This window comes from Pelophylax lessonae, assembly GCF_965119305.1.
Source record: "Pelophylax lessonae genome assembly, chromosome: 5".
Taxonomy (NCBI): domain Eukaryota; kingdom Metazoa; phylum Chordata; class Amphibia; order Anura; family Ranidae; genus Pelophylax; species Pelophylax lessonae.
In genome coordinates, this window is record NC_138772.1 from 65,993,242 (window position 1) to 66,011,417 (window position 18,176).

General features: G+C 41.4%; 1 protein-coding gene across 1 annotated transcript in view; it reads right to left on the reverse strand.

Annotated features, from left to right (window-relative positions):
• RSU1 (Ras suppressor protein 1) overlaps window positions 1-18,176 on the reverse strand; it is a 281,415-nt gene that overhangs the window by 155,780 nt on the left and 107,459 nt on the right. The window lies entirely within an intron of this gene.

The following is an 18,176-nucleotide window of genomic DNA, read 5'->3' on the forward strand; positions in this document are numbered from 1 at the left end:
ACACCCCCTTCTCCATAAGGGTGACAATGCTGCAGGACTTGGACCAGAACAAATAAATTCACTTCAGCATTGTCATACTCAGCAACAGCACAGGTGAGCAAGGCTACACACACTAAGGATGGGGTGATCAGCTTTGCCGACCCCAATAAACCCTTCGTCCCTCGTCCAATTAGCGCGGGCCAAGTAATCCAATGGAGAGCCCTGCTTTATATGTAAGTGACACAAAGCATCAACTTAGATTGAAGACTTCTATGGCCTTTGTGATGTCACAGGAACAAAGAAGAAGACTCGATCATTCACGGAAAGGGCAAGTTAAAAGTTTACTGGGGAGGGGGAGCTCCCAGAGAGAAAAAAAAGTAGACCAAAGAGTAGACCAAAGAGTAGACATGTGCAATTAATCTCTTTACCAATTAAAATTCAGGCAAAATTCTTGTTATTGAGAGTCTCAGATGTACCGTATTTTCCGGCGTATAAGACGACTTTTTACCCCAGGAAAATCTTCTCAAAAGTCGGGGGTCGTCTTATACGCCGAGTATACTATTTTCAAGGTACCTTCAAGAGAGATGCCCAGGAGATTGGAGCGTTGCAACTTGCAAGGACTTTTTCTTCTGTTTCGCACTAGATCTCCTTTATTTGTTTTTCATCTACCCCATCCCTGGAACTTGAGAGATTGGTTGGAGGTGAAGGCAGAGGTGATCACCAGGCGATTGTGGATACTGCTTTATGTGCCTGTCTTGACTCATTTGAGTCTCCATTTGAGGTGAGCTGCTAATCTCACTATTTGTCACTGGAGCACTGGGAGTGAAGCATGCAGCACATTTTGCACAGATGAAGATTTGTTTATTCATATACCAATGGGATTGCACTGTGTATTGGGACTTTTTGTCACATTATTTTAAGTCACTGCATATTTATTGGGACATTTATTAAGTTTGTTTGCTTGATTCATATGGATTTATGATTATCACAATATTATTTGTCACACATTCCAAGCGATATTGATTTATGATTATCACAGTATTATTTGTCACATATTTCAAGCGATATTGTTCAGTTTTGCATGTACATTATCGGCGCCGCGTCGCATGTTCAGGAAGTTCTGGATACCGTAGCTGCTCTCTGGCGGCGGAGTGATCTGACTGTCATGAACTCTATTGCTCAGGCGACGGGACTACGGTATGTGGAGGTGACTCGCAGGGAACGGGAGATTTAAAACGAATCCCGATGGCGGCGGGTAGCATGGCACTGGCAGCACACAGTGAGTAGGGACTATAATTGCATATTGTAATGTCTTAAGTACCACACTGTAGAATCCTCAAAGTGCCTTATGATGATTAGCATTAGGATTTTCAGTCACCCAGCGCACTAGCTGCTGCATTACTCTGTCACAGTGTGCTACAAGGCTTTTGGGTGCTAACTTTGTTAATTTATAGCTGTACTGAATGATAGACTATAACACAGTTTAGCAATAACAAAATCGGTACCCAAAAGCTATGTGGCACACTGTGACAGAGCCATGCAGCACCTAGTGTGCTGTTTGAATGGTTATCTCAACTTTCTTACAGTACCTTGGAGACATACGAGAGATCTGAGAAAATGTTTTTCAATGGTGTTGCCTTGCTTCGGAAGGGGGGGTAGTCTTATATGGCGAGTATATCCCAAAAGCAATATTTTAACTTGAAAAGTAGGGGGTCGTCTTATACGCCCAGTCGTCTTATACGCCGGAAAATACGGTATATGAATCTTAAAATCACAATATTAAGGAATGTCAACAAATTTGAAATAAATTATAATGAAACAACAAATTCAAATTCATTTATTTCATTCGGATGACATGATGCGATAGTTTGGGTCTTTTGTTAATGTTTTAAGCATCCGAAATAACTTGATGACATAACGAATGATCCAAATTGATTTGGATCCATTTTGTTTTATGTTCCATTACCATTTTTTTCATTATTATAAGAAATGCACTACATATGAAAAGGAAACATATTGCAATAAATACAGTAAGGTATAAAAGTGAAATAAGATAAGGATTCCTACTTTTGTGTTTGGGTTGGATGGAGGTGGAGCCATCAGAATCCTCAAATCATAACATAATTAATGAAATTTAAAATAATTGATTTCATTTCCATTGGTTATGTTAGGATGCGGCGATTATGATGGATCTACCTCCATCTAACCCAAACAGAGTGCATAAGTAATCTTCCAAAATAACGAACACACTAAAATGAATATATAGCCAATCTTCTGAAATACAAATCGATCTGAAAAGAATATACTAAAGGAATCCCAAAAACGCATCATTCTAACTTAATGAATATGACGACACAAACTTATTAACAACGTCAACAAATGATTTTGGAACTAAACACATTTTTCCACTACCAGAGAGTCTGATCAGGGGAACGTTGTGCATTTGTGATCCCAGTCAGAGGGCTAGAGATGATTATTTTCCTTTACAAACCTCTAAGAAGAGCTCGCAGACACTGCAGAGGTCCATTATTTGCAATACCACTTTACAAAGTAATCACTGACAAATTCTAGCGATCCCTTGCGAGAGTCAATATTTTTGGATCCCAACAGCAATTTAACTGTGATCATGGTCATTAGTGCAGACTAGCAGCCTTACGTCATTACACCACAGAATAGCAACAAAGGCACCAATGATCTGAACCACACTGTGCAGAGGGGGGAAGAAGGCACTCGACCCCCAAAGTATGTCAGATGCTGAAGATTCTGTGGGCACCATAGCTCTTCAAAACAGCAAAGCAGAGGTACTGTGGGCGATGTATTAATGGATGTATTAATGGTCTTCTTTGCATCTTTTTAAATCGATGTTCATGCTAAGAGTGTGCGACTCTGTCAAATTATAATAAAATAAAGTAAAAATGCAGCAGCTTTGCCAGTAAGCACATCTCTTTGACTGGCCAGTTAGCAAAACCAGTAAGGACAGTATGTCATCCAGAGCTTGCTGAGCACACAGAAAATGTATTTCATGTTCTTTTATAAGTCCAACTGTGCACTAGGCTAAGCCACATTGTTACTTTGTGGGATGAATAAAAATATAAAAAAAAAAAAAGAAATAAATATAATAGAAAAAGAATAAAAAGAAAAAAGGTATTTCGGTGTACATTTCCCTCTATATAATCCTCATTAAGGAGACTCAGACAAAAAACTCAATGGGGGCTCCTGTCATCTCATTTCTTATCGGTATAGTAAAATACACTCCAGCATATTGGAATTGTTCCCCTAGTTCTGAGAACTGGACTGCAGAAATAGACATACACCTGCATGCTGCACCATAACCAATCTTATGGCATTCAATGTGCTTGATTGTGTCACATTACTACAGACTGCACAGAGACTATTGTTTTCATTTAGAAAGACTGATTGGTAGAACTGTGGCGTGACAAAGTGTATCAGCAAGCTATAACAAGGAAGCAGAGCCTGCTATGTAATTAGCAATTATGGGCACCCCAAGACACAGAAAAAGGGTTTTTATATCAATAAAGCTGAAGTTAAATCTGCTTATTTTTTTTTACTTCCCTTGTTCTCCCTTATCAGCTTAACAATATTTTTAAATAAACCTTTTTCACTGCATTACATACTCTACCACGACCCAGTGAGACATCACTGGGTCTTGGGTGTTTCTCTATGCAATGCAGGCAGATCAAGGTTGGTGGGAGGTACTGGCAGGGTGGATTCCAGACTGATATTAAAGTGACCCTGTCACTACATTATCAAAGTTGATAAAAAGGCACCCTCTAAAAGAATGTTTCATACTCCCCTTTCTGGCTGATTGGCAAGTGAAATCTTCATATGTAACAGTTCTGGGCACCACTGCTACCTAACACTTCCATTTGTGTCAGATAACAACCCCCCACTGGGCACTGTGGTTCCACCTGCTGGTATGCTACTACAGAACACAACAATGATGTAGGGGCCAGTAGAAGGAATCCTAATGCCCAATAGGGATGTGTTATACGGACACACCGAGAGATGTTGGAATTGCTCATGACATCTAAAAATCCATTGTTTGAGGAAGAGAGGAGTATGCAACAAGTTCTTTAACTTTTAATTTTAGGAATGTAGTGACAGGCTTCACATTAAAAAACAATGAATACAGTCATTTCTGTTTTTTTTTTTTTTTTTAATATTTATTTTAAATGCAACTTTTTTAAACATCTACCTATGATGTGATTTCAGCCTCTTAACACCGCTGTAGAGAAAGATCCGGCTTTTAGAAGAGGGGGTAGGGAAAACACGCAGTACGTTGATCCAACCAGGAGTCCTGCAAAAACATAAGCTGACAAGGAAACTACTGACAGGTAAAGAGAATAGAGGCCTCGGTCTATTGCTGCTCCTTCACGGTCCAATCGCAGGCTGAGGACAAGGAGGTGACCTAGTTGTATTGTAGCAGAGAAACATCAGGCTGCAAAGGTTGGCTGTGCAGTGTGGTAGTAGGATGTAAACCCCATGATTGGAAATGGACAGAAAAACAAATCTTTTGGCAGGTAAGACAGTCTATATACAGTGCCTTGCGAAAGTATTCGGCCCCCTTGAACTTTTTCGACCTTTTGCCACATTTCAGGCCTCAAACAAAGATATAAAACTGTAATTTTTTTGTGAAGAATCAACAACAAGTGGGACACAATCATGAAGTGGAACGAAATTTACTGGATATTTCAAACTTTTTTAACAAATAAACTGAAAAATTGGGCGTGCAAAATTATTCAGCCCCCTTAAGTTAATACTTTGTAGCGCCACCTTTTGCTGCGATTACAGCTGTAAGTCGCTTGGGGTATGTCTCTATCAGTTTTGCACATCAAGAGACTGAAATTTTTGCCCATTCCTCCTTCCAAAACGTCTCAAGCTCAGTGAGGTTGGGTGGAGAGCATTTGTAAACAGCAGTTTTCAGTTCTTTCCACAGATTCTCGATTGGATTCAGGTCTGGACTTTGACTTGGCCATTCTAACACCTGGATATGTTTATTTGTGAACCATTCCATTGTAGATTTTGCTTTATGTTTTGGATCATTGTCTTGTTGGAAGACAAATCTCCGTCCCAGTCTCAGGTCTTTTGCAGACTCCATCAGGTTTTCTTCCAGAATGGTCCTGTATTTGGCTCCATCCATCTTCCCATCAATTTTAACCATCAACCCTGTCCCTGCTGAAGAAAAGCAGGCCCAAACCATGATGCTGCCACCACCATGTTTGACAGTGGGGATGGTGTGTTCAGGGTGATGATCTGTGTTGCTTTTACGCCAAACATAACGTTTTGCATTGTTACCAAAAAGTTTGATTTTGGTTTCATCTGACCAGAGCACCTTCTTCCACATGTTTGGTGTGTCTCCCAGGTGGCTTGTGGCAAACTTTAAACAACACTTTTTATGGATATCTTTAATAAATGGCTTTCTTCTTACCACTCTTCCATAAAGGCCAGATTTGTGCAGTATACGACTGATTGTTGTCCTATGGACAGAGTCTCCCACCTCAGCTGTAGATCTCTGCAGTTCATCCAGAGTGATCATGGGCTTCTTGGCTGCATCTCTGATCAGTCTTCTCCTTGTATGAGCTGAAAGTTTAGAGGGACGGCCAGGTCTTCGTAGATTTGCAGAGGTCTGATTCTCCTTCCATTTCAATATTATCGCTTGCACAGTGCTCCTTGGGATGTTTAAAGCTTGGGAAATCTTTTTGTATCCAAATCCGGCTTTAAACTTCTCCCCAACAGTATCTCGGACCTGCCTGGTGTGTTCCTTGTTCTTCATGATGCTCTCTGCGCTTTAAACGGACCTCAGACTATCACAGTGCAGGTGCATTTATACGGAGACTTGATTACACACAGGTGGATTCTATTTATCATCATTAGTCATTTAGGTCAACATTGGATCATTCAGAGATCCTCACTGAACTTCTGGAGAGAGTTTGCTGCACTGAAAGTAAAAGGGGCTGAATAATTTTGCACGCCCAATTTTTCAGTTTTTTATTTGTTAAAAAAGTTTGAAATATCCAATACATTTTGTTCCACTTCATGATTGTGTCCCACTTGTTGTTGATTCTTCACAAAAAATTACAGTTTTATATCTTTATGTTTGAAGCCTGAAATGTGGCAAAAGGTCGAAAAGTTCAAGGGGGCCGAATACTTTCGCAAGGCACTGTAGGTATTTCACCTTTGTATTTAGCAGTTCCTCTGTAGTTAAGCTGTAAAAAAGGTGGATACAAAAAAGGGAGTATGCAATATAAAAGTTTATATATTTATTTTATTTGTAGTGCATTAAGTTCTGTGCTCTCTGAAGAATGACAGGGGCAAGAAACACTTCCCTCACTCTCTCCTAGCAAAGATGGCACCATATTAACAAATCAGTCTGCAGAGGTTGTCAAAAAGCATTCAGGCAACACCTACTGCCACTGATGTCCAACTGCCCATCCCCCCTTTCCCTGATTTAATCGGAACTAAACCCTCTTATTGTTTTCAGCCAAGGAGGCCGTCATCGTAACCTCTGTTTGATCTTTGTTTCCAATCATTTTTATTGAAAAGTACAAAAGATAAAAAAAAAGGTACAAACATTGCACGGTGATGTTTGAATAATGCAAAGTCATGTATCCCCACAAATCTCCAAAGAAATAGAATCACATAAGGTAGAAGGCGCCTAGAGCTACTAGAGACCATGGTTTCCATAAGCCTAACTGTATACACAGAAATGACAGTATCTTGCCCAGTATCTTGCCGTGGTACAATTCAGGTTAATTAAGCTTGTGGTCAAAATAAAAATACTGACTTACAAGCAGACAACCAAGGCTCAACGAGTCATTCACAACTAGATCACAGCTGAAGGCGTCTTATTCACTTGCATTATACATGGTCCCCAACCTCCACCAAATGGAGGGAATGACCTTCTTAAAAAATAGGCATGGGAGTGTCACAATGCCAAAAGAAGGGGCAGACACAAAAAGACCAGAAGAAAGAAGAAAAAGGAAGAAAAAGGGTGTGGCAAGGTCCAAGTATCACCCATCAGATACGGAGTTCAGGGGCTTCAGGTTTTTTTTTCAAACAGCGTGATTTTGTCATTCAGTATTGTAGATAGACGCTCGTTAACCATAATCCAAGACAATTTGACCTTCAACTGCCATGATACTGCACATGCGATCAGTTATGAATCCAGCCATTTACCGTATATACTCGAGTGTAAGCCGAGTTTTTCAGCACATTTTTTTGTACTGAAAAAGTCCCCCTCGACTTATACTCGAGTCAACAAAAAAAAAAAAAAGTTCCCGGCCGCTCAGACGGGTTTAAGATTTAAAAATGGCGCCGCCCGGCGTATACATGTCACCGCGCATGCGCCGCCACCGCTCGGGACAGGCCGGAAATAGCCAAACGTATACCAGCTGTCCCGAGCAGTGGCGCGTGCGTGCGCAATGACGTGTCGGGGCCGAGCAGCGCCATTTTTAAAATGAAGGCGCCTCTGGAACAGGTAAGTGAGAAAGCCGCACTAGTATGCCCGCAACCTCTTGTACCATGCTTGCCACCCTGAATTCTCCTGTACATGCCAGCCACACTGCATTCTCCTGTACCATGCCAGTCACACTGAATTCTCCTGTACCATGCTTGCCACCCTGAATTCTCCTGTACCATGCCTGCCACCCTGAATTCTCCTGTACATGCCAGCCACACTGCATTCTCCTGTACCATGCTTGCCACCCTGCATTCTCCTGTACCATGCCAGCCACACTGCATTCTCCTGTACCATCCCAGTCACCCTGCATTCTCCTGTACCATGCCCGCCACCCTGCATTCTCACCCTAGGCTTATACTCGAGTCAATCATTTTTCCCATCTTTTTGTGGTAAAAGTAGGGGAATCCTCTCTGTATGGTGTTGTAGACTTTGATGGTGGTCTGGCCACCAGCAAATTGTTGGTGCAAATCTTGGTATACAAAGTCTGTTGATCTACGAGGCTAGATAGTAGGTTCAGCTTTTCCTTTTTTTTTTTTTCTTGGGGACGATTGGGAGGGAGGGGGGGGGGGGGCATTAGTGGGGCTTTCTTTCCTCTGTAAATGGATTTTCTTATAATGGTGTCATCTCTTCTAGGAATGAGTTAGGGAATTATGTCTCTTCTATGTCTTTATGCTGCTTTCAGGGCTCTGAAAAAGGTGAACAAACCCTTTAACTGCATAAGACTCTGCAATCTCCATCATGCCCTCTCTTGACATTGTTCAGGCCTGGCAACTGGTCAAACAGCGAGCACTGCATTATGGGAGGACAGGGGAGTACAGATCTGCCCATTACTTGAAAGACTAGGCTCCAGTGATAGACTGGTGGCCACTGATGTGTTGGAAAAGCAGGCACTTTGTGACGACTGCTGCAAAGCTAAAGGGTCACTTTGCGGTCTCCTTGCAGTAGCAAAAACTTTACCCCAAGTCCTCTATGAAAATGCCATGCCGTCCTGTTGTGCGATACAGTGATGAATGGGTATTTTCAGGCAACTTGGAACAATAAAAGGTGAATAAGCTGAATTTAAAGGTGGGGGAGTGGAAACAATGAAAAATTGTTTGATAAATTGAAAAAACAAAAACAATCTGAAGAGTAAATTCTTCTTCACAAATTTGTGTTGCCAACGCTTTATGGCAGCCAGAGGTCATCTATGCTCCACGCTTTCTGTCCCACGGCCCTCCCAGGAATTCTCCATGCATAACAACACCAATACATTTCCACCTATAGGCCCGCAGAAGGGAACTTTTCACACTTTTACAATTCGAAGGGAAAGCAAGCAAGCAGAACCTCATTAAGTTTAAATCTGAGCTCTCATGTGTCATTCAGCGCAGAATTATTTGAAGAAATGAACAACTGCTTCTAAATAGTCATTTTTTTCCCTAACTGTCATTTTTCCCGGCATTTGATTGTCCCAGATGCGCTGTAGAGAGATGCATCAATGGGTACATCACTTCCTTGGGAAATTCATTGTCCCGGGAAGCTGCAGGTACAGAGATGGACAATGAGCAAAATAAAAATAATGAAATCTGGATTTTACTCTGCGGGCGCAGGCAGTGTCAGAGTCTATATTGCAGGTATTTCATTTTCTGAGCAACAGCGTTGCAAGGAGGTTGAGGAAGGGGGGATTGTTAAAGGAACAGTAGGCTGAAAGTAAACTTTAGCATTAGACACAATTTATCCCACAATTATATTCTAGAGCCAACATATAATTTAGTGCACTGTACACTGACCCCATACTGTAACTCATTGTTTTTTATGGCACATTCCACCTATTGTAAAAAACGAATTAATGCACTCATGCTTTCCCATTTATTGTTTATAGCGCAAACAATAAAAAAAAAAAACAGTGGTGATCAAATACCCCCAAAAGAAAGCTCCATTTGTGGGAAAAATAGGACATAATTTTTATTTGGGTACAGTGTTGCATGACCCTGCAATTGTCAGTTAAAATATTGCAGTGCCGTATAGCAAAAAATGGCCTGGTCATGGAGGGTAAGGCCACTTCACACTTGTGCGACTTGGGACTACTAAGTCGCATGACAAGTCTTAAGCCCCGTACACACGCACCGATTGTTGGCCGACCGATCGGCCGACTTTTGTCCAGTGTTGTTGTGTTGGTTGAAATGTGCTCTAGACTGCACACACATTTTTTCGGCCAACAACAACCAACTTCAGAAGTGATGTCACGTGATGGTTTACTTTCCGTGTGTTTTTTCTTCTCTGAGCATGCCCAGTCTTGCTCATCTGATTTTTGTCAGCCGAAATCTGTACTGACTGACGAACAATCGGCCGTTCTGTTGACGGCCAACAAAAATTTTATAGCATGCACACCAGATTTTGTTCGGCCGAAAAGTCGCAGTCCGTTGTCGGAAGCATCATACTAACAAGCCAACAATCGGTGCGTGTGTACGGGGCTTTACTCCATTTCCAATGAAGAACGTTCATATGTGTGCAGCTCCAAGTCGCAACGACTTTAAAATAGTCCCTGCACTACTTTGGTCCAATTTTGATGCATTTTGAGGTCCATAGATATAGGCATTGCTTTAGGTCTAGTCAAAATTCCTGCAAAAAATTGCGCGACTTTTAGGTCGCACAAATGTGAAAGGGGCCTAAATCTTCCTGAGGGTAAATGGGTAAAAATCTCTTCAGTTTGTCTCCAATCTGGCAGACCCTTGCACACCAAAGTTGTTGGTAGAACTAAGCAAGATGGTACAATTACAATGCACTGTGTACAGTCAGGTTACTCACCACAATCCTTCTGCTACTCAAACTCAGCATTAGTCACCCAACAATCCCATACGTCTACCTATACTTTATCAAAGCACTTACAATTGAGATGCAGTGCCGACACATAAGAAGTCATTGTAATACTATGAGAGTGACACAGCTGCGGACTACTGGGAAATACAGAAGATTGATCTTACTAATTGTATCTGCCACTTGACGCGAGTTTACGGCCTCCATTGTCACACGCCCTTCTAATGGTTAAATGGTAAGAATACAAAAAGAGACAGCTTTAGTGATTCTGTGATGATTTATATATCAGACTGCCGATGGGCTTGCCAGGAATCATGATTTATACGTGTCACTTTCCAGGATATAACCTTCCACAGGCCTCAAACAATATCAGATCTGTTCATTTAGCTTACAATAACTATTTAACAAACCTTCTGAGATTAGAAAAAAAATATGCTTTCAGATGGCCATTGTAAAGAAATAAAACATGTTAGAGTTTTTTTTCCTCCAGGCGTTTTAAAGTGCACCTGTTACCTAGGCACGTCAGGGCTGATTTATGGCTGCTTTTTTAAGCAATATTGAAATGGTTAACCAATTCTACTACGCGTTTTTCTTGCTCTCAGCTAAAGTCACATTTGCATTTAGGCAATGTAGTACCAGCTTCCATTTTCATATTTTCTCCTCCACTTTTCTATTTCAGCAGGTCTGGGTGTCTAAACATGACAGTGCAGTCCAACAGGCATCAGAGTTATACCCTGTGCAATCAGGAATGTGGTGGCATTACACATCCTCTGGGCCTGCATCTCCTTCAAAAATGTCCCTTGCAGTAACTTTACAACTCTGCATCTATACAATTCTGGCAAATCACAATGTACAGCAACATCATGATTTTTGGAAAAAAAAAAAGAAAGGATCATAGCTTTTATCATTAAAAATCAGCTCCAGTTTGGTGACTTTGCCTAGGCTGGGATGATGTCATCAGTCTGCTGCAGGCAAGAGAAAGCATTTCCTCATTCTCCTTCTCCCCACTGACCAGACTGCAACATTGTAACTTTTTAGCAAATCTTAAAGTGAGTTCCACCCTAATTTGCAACCCCGGCCGCATTTGTTGACAATCCCTTCACCAGTAATTTTTGGAAAATTTTGGATGTTTTTTTTAATATACAGCTGCAAAAAAAAGTATGTGAACCCTTTGGAATGATATGGATTTCTGCACAAAATTTTTGGTCATAAAATGTGATCTGATCATCATCTAAGTCACAACAATAGACAATCACAGTCTGCTTAAACTAATAACACACAAAGAATTAAATGTTGCCATGTTTTTATTGAACACACCATGTAAACATTCACAGTGCAGGTGGAAAAAGTATGTGAACCCCTAGACTAATGACATCTCCAAGAGCTAATTGGAGTGAGATGTCAGCCAACTGGAGTCCAATCAATGAGATGAGGTTGGAGGTGTTGGTTACAGCTGCCCTGCCCAATGAAAACACACACACCAGTTCTGGGTTTGCTTTTCACAATATATAAAAGATAGAGAAATTTCCACGCTAATATGATGAATAAATGATAAATGTCAGCAGCCAACACAAAATCAACCAACAGTGACTCAAATTAACAATAAACATAAAAGTGTGGCGCTAGAAATATTAATGATCACAATAATAATAAATAGTGTCCAAATGAATGGAAAAAAAACTACTAATCCCAATAATGTGTATAAAGGAAAAAAAGGGGGGAAAAAAAGGGGGAAAAAAAGGGGGAGTGTCCAAATGAATGAGTCCCAATATAAATGGTGAAAAATGAAATCATGAATCCAAGTGCACAATATTCCAAGAAGTGATTCAACCTGTGACACCCAGGGTATGTGAAGGAAGGGAACACCTCGGTGATGGAATATGTTAAGCAGCTTACCAGATTTCCTTGGCTGCTCAACTTAATGAGTCAGCCTCTCCCAGCTGTTAATCAGGACCACTGAAGATCTGGTGTTAGATGGATGCTTTAACGATGCAAGTAAACCACCTCTCAAGAAGCGTGTAAGGCCTCTTTCACACATGCTGTCCGTTTGTCCGTTTTTCATCCATCCGAAACGGATCGGACGAAAAACGGATGACAACGGATGAAAAACGGATGTCAACTGATGACAATGGATGAAAAACGGACGACAACGGATGAAAAACGGATAACAACTGATGAAAAACGGATGAAAAACGGATAACAACTGACGAAAAACGGATGAAAAACTGATGAAAAAGGGATGAAAAACTGATACATTTGACGTGACTGAACTGATGAACTGAACGGACTGTATGTGTGAAAGGGGCCTAAGGGATCAGTATGGGATTGGTGCTCCTCAGTATTTCTCATCAAACATAAATGAATATGTAGGAAGAAAAAAAGCGAAGCCCATAGCGTAATCCAGTTTAAAAAATAATATTCTACTTTATTAAAAAATATTACTCACAATATATCAAGAATGAACAGGCTTGTCAAATCGCTAGAACAGGGGATGAAGGTGCGGCGTCCCGCGAACAGTCCCAAGTAGCAAAGGATAATGAAGGCCGGCTAATTTTCAGGGGACGTGTGGACGTTGCGTCTGGAGTCGCCAACGTTTCGTCTCAATAGACTTCGTCTGGGCGTCTTTGCTTTTCACAAGAAGCATTGCCTGATCTGAATGATGCCTCGCACAAAAGAGCTCTCAGAAGACCTACGATTAAGAATTGTTGACTTGCATAAAGCTGGAAAGGGTTATAAATGTATCTCCAAAAGCCTTGCTGTTCATCAGTCCACAGTAAGACAAATTGTCTATAAATGGAGAAAGTTCAGCACTGCTGCTACTCTCCCTAGGAGTGGCCGTCCTGTAAAGATGACTGCAAGAGCACAGCGCAGACTGCTCAATGAGGTGAAGAAGAATCCTAGAGTGTCAGCTAAAGACTTACAAAAGTCACTGGCAAATGCTAACATCCCTGTTAGCAAAACTACAATACGTAAAACACTATACAAGAACGGATTTCATGGAAGGATACCACAGAGGAAGCCACTGCTGTCCAAACAAAACATTGCTGCACATTTACGGTTTGCACAAGAGCACCTGGATGTTCCACAGCAGTACTGGCAAAATATTCTGTGGACACATGAAACCAAAGTTGAGTTGTTTGGAAGAAACACACAACACTGTGTGGTGAAAGAGAGGCACAGCATACCAACACCAAACCTCATCCCAACTGTGAAGTATGGTGGTGGGCGCATCATGGTTTGGGGCTGCTTTGCTGCGTCAGGGCCTGGACGGATTGCTATCATCGAAGGAAAAATGAATTCCCAAGTTTATCAAGACATTTAGCAGGAGAACTTAAGGCCATCTGTCTACCAGCTGAAGCTTAACAGAAGATGGTTGTTGCAACAGGACAATGACCCAAAGCATAGAAGTAAATCAACAACAGAATGGCTTAGTTTAAGAAGACTGTGATTGTCTATTGTTGTGACTTAGATGATGATGATCAGATCACATTTTATGACCAATTTGTGCAGAAATCCATATCATTCCAAAGGATTCACATACTTTTTCTTTCAGCTGTACAGCAGGTAAAATAAGAATTGAACATGTCACCATTTTTCTTGGTAAACATACACTATATTGGCAAAAGTTTTAGGACACCTGCCTTTACACACACAGGAACTTTAATGTCATCCCAGTCTCAGTTCATGGGGTTCAATATTGAGTTGGCCAACCCAGTTGGCCAACCCTTTGCAGCTATAACTCTTCTGGGAAGGATGTCCACAAGGTTTAGGAGTGTGTCTATGTGAATGTTTGACCATTCTTCCAGAAGCGCATTTATGAGGTCAAGCACTGATGTGGACTCACTCCTCCATGTCTTTATGCACCTTGCTTTGTGCACTGGTCCAAATCATTTGGTGGAGGGGGGATTATAGTGTGTTCGTGTGAGGTTGCTTTTCAGGGGTTGGGCTTGGCCCCTTAGTCTTAGTGAAGGGACCTCTTAAGGCATCAGCATACCAAGACATTTTTGACAATTCCATGCTCCCAACTTTGTGGGAACAGTTTGGGGATGGCCCCTTCCTTTTCCAACATGACTGCGCATCAGTGCACAAAGCAAGGTCCATAAAGACATAGTTTGGCATGAAGTAACTTGACTGGCCTGCACAGAGTCCTGACCTCAACCCGAAAGAACACCTTTGGGATGAATTAGAGTGGAGACCGACAGCCAGGCCTTCTCGTCCACATCCGTGGCTGACCTCAGAAATGTGCTTCTGGAAGAATAGTCAAATATTCCCACAGAGACACTCCTAAACCCTGTGGAGAGCCTTCCCAGAAGAGTTGAAGCTGTTATAGCTGCAAAGGGTGGGCCAACTCAATATTGAACCCTACGGACCAAGATTGGGATGCCATTAAAGTTCATGGGCATGTAAAGGCAGGCCCTTCAGGCAGAGGAGGGCTTGTCCCAATACTTTTGGTAATATAGTGTATTTCTTAAGATGTTATTGGCATGAAATTTTCACCACATCGGTAACAACCAATGCAATCCATACATGACAAAGAAACCAAAACAAATATGTTCAGAAATGAAGTTATGGGTAATAAAATGGAATTACACAGGGAAAAAGTATTGAACACGATAACTGAAAATTATTCAATACTTGGTACAAAATCCTTTGTTGGTAATGACATTTTCAAGATGCCTCGTGTATGGAGAAACTTGTGGCATGCATTGCTCAGGTGTGATTTTGGTCCATTCTTCTATACAGTCTTCAAATCATGAAGGTTCCGTGGGTCTCTTCTATCAACTCTGATCTTTAGTTCTTTCCATGGACTTTCTATTGGATTCAAGTCAGGTGATTGGCTGGTCCATTCTAGCAGCTTTATTTTCCTTCTTTGAAAATGAGATGTTTCTTGTGTGACACCTTTGTAATGAGACACCTTTTTATAGGCCATCAGTTGAGACTGAACCAGCTGATATTAATTTGCACTGACAAGGGGCAGGATTGCTTTTTAATTACTGATAGATTTAAGCTGGTGTCTTGGCTTTCCATGCCTTTTTCCACCTCCCTTTCTTCAAGTGTTCAATACTTTTTCCCTGTGCCATTCCATTTTATTACACATAACTTTGTTTCTGAATGAATTTGTTTTGGTTTCTTTGTATGCATGGATTGCATGGTTTATTATCGACATGAGGCAAACATTTAGTCCCGGTTCACACTAAGGCGACCTGGTCGCCTCACAGGTCGCCTCCCATAGGGAAGCTGCGGACCCGTTCTAATAGGAGCGACACAAGTCGCTCCGACTTAGAAAAAGGGTCCGGAGCTTCTTTGGGGCGACCAGGAGGCGACCGCCATAGACTTCAATGTTATGAAGTCCGTGGCGGCCGCTCCGAGGTCGCGGTGCGAAGTAGCGTCGCCCCTATGTGAACGGGGCCTTAATGTCAATAGCACCTTTAGAAATATATTTACCTATGAAAAATGGTGACGTACTTATTTTACCCACTGAATAGTACCTGCGGCTTGCTTGCTTACTTACCAAACACAGTGAATAGCAAAGTTGAAATAACTTTTTAAAATAAATTTTTCTTACCATATACCTGCAGAGATGAATGAATTATTAAAACTCTGTTCTGTTGTCAGCCTGCCCATTTTACCCCACATTGTCTTTTTGCTTCTGGCATGGTTGTTTTTGAAACGAGAATAGTGGTGCTAAATTTTTTATTACAGAAATTTACAACATCAAGAAACTTGTATGTGAGTAGATTTTCAATGCACACACAAAACAGTCACTTACAATATTTTTAAATAAATTAAATTTTCCTTTATCACAACCAAGAAAATTCAAAATACAAACTTTCTTCATAGTCAACCCTGACCTAACCCCCAATTTTAAAACCATCCTGGGTAATTTAAACTGATTATTTGATGAAAACCACATCAGAGGTCACATTTTGTGAAAACAGAATGTCAAAACAATCATTACATTCAACAGGTATACAGTATGAGGCTGAATCATTATGCAACTAACAGTTTTTCTTAGAAAAGTCAAGTTAGTCCACCTCTAACGCCTACAAAGTCTCCCTTTTAACCACTTGCCGACCAGTCACGTTGACTGTACTGCGGCAAAGTGGCTCGTTCCCGTCCAGTGACGTAGACCTACGTCGCTGGACTCCTCCCTTGTGGGCGTCGCGGGCATCGCCGGAGGCTCGCTCATGCTGTATTCAGTCACAGCGGGAGTCGGGCCAGGGGAGGAGCGGCTGTGATCACCGCCGCTCTTCCCCGATCGTCGGGGAATCGATTCTGGAGATCCGCCCACTTGTGTAAACAAAGCGGGCGGATCTCCTAAGTGACAGACAGTGACAGATTGCAGGGTTCAGCATAGCTGAACCTGCGATCTGTCCCTGTGTCACTCAGTCACCTCCCCCCACACACGTTAGTAAGCACCAGGCATACATTAAACCCTCCCTCTCCAATAAAATTAACCCCTTCCCTGCCAGTGTATTTTTGCAGTAACAGTGCATATGTATAGCACTGATTACTGTAGTAATGTCACAGGTACCCCCAAAAGTGTCAAAAATGTCAGTCAAGTGTCCGATCTGTCCGCCGCAATGTCGCAGTCCCGCAAAAAAAAAAAAATCAAAGATCTTTGCCATTACTCGTTAAAAAAAAAAAAACCCACCAAAAATGACAGAAATCTTTCCCTTAGTTAGTAAATGCAATAACTTTTGCGCAAACCAATCAAAATACGCTAATTGTGATTTTTTTTTACCAAACATAGGTAGCAGAAAACAAATTGGCCAAAAATTAAAAAAAAATTTGATTTTTAATTTTTTTTTGGGGGGGGAATTTCATATAAAAAAAATGTGAAAAATATTGTTATTTTTTCAAAATTTAAGCTCTTTTCTTGTTTATAGCGCAAAAAGTGATCGCACAGGTGATCAAATACCACCAAAAGAAAGCTCCGTTTGTGGGAAAAAAAGGACGTAAATTTCGTTTGGGTTCGGCGTCACACGACCGCGCAATTGTCAGTTAAATTCGCACAGTGCCGAAGCGCAAAAAGTGGCCCAGACGTAAGACAGCAAAATCCTCCGGTGGTAAAGTGAATAAATAGAAAGGGCAGCCATTAGAATAAAGGAATAAGCGAGAGGCTTTGGAAGGTAGGAATAGGCAGGGCCAAGTCAGGAAAAAGTAAAGCCCAGTTGCAGGAAATCTGAAAAAAGTCCTCCTTGCAGTGGGCCTGCGTACCCACCGCCAGGAATTTAACTACTCATGCAGGTCTAGGGGAGAGTAAAAAGCATTTTACCTACCTGTTCCTCCCCTTCCCTGGCAGATGGAGCTCCCCCATGCTCTGACAGTGGACCGTCACTTGTGGGTTTATTTACTAAAACTGGAGAGTGCAAAATCTGGTGCAGCTCTGAATAGAAACCAATCAGCTTCCAGTTTTTTTGTCAAAGCTTAACCCACTTGCCTACTGGGCACTTCCACCCCCTTCATGGCCAGGCCAATTTTCAGCTTTCAGTACTTTAGCACTTTGAATAACTATTGCGTGGTCATGCAACGCTGTACCCAAACTACGTTTTTAGCATTTTTTGAGACAGACCTTTCTTTTGGTGGTATTTAATCACCACTTGGTTTTTTCATTTTTTTGCTAAAAAAACAAAAAAAAAAAAAACCCTGAAAATTAACCACTTTAATACAGGGCACTTCCCTCCTTTCCCGCCCAGGCCAATTTTCCCCTTTTAGCGCTGTTGCATTTTGAATGACAATTGCGCGGTCATGCAACACTGTACCTACACCAAATTTATGTCATTTTCCCCCCCACAAATAGAGCTTTCTTTTGGTGGTATTTGATCACCTCTGGGTTTTTTCCTTTTTGCTAAACAAATAAAAAAAGACCGAAAAGTTTGAAAAAAAAAAGTTTTTTTATGTTATACAATTTTGTAAATAA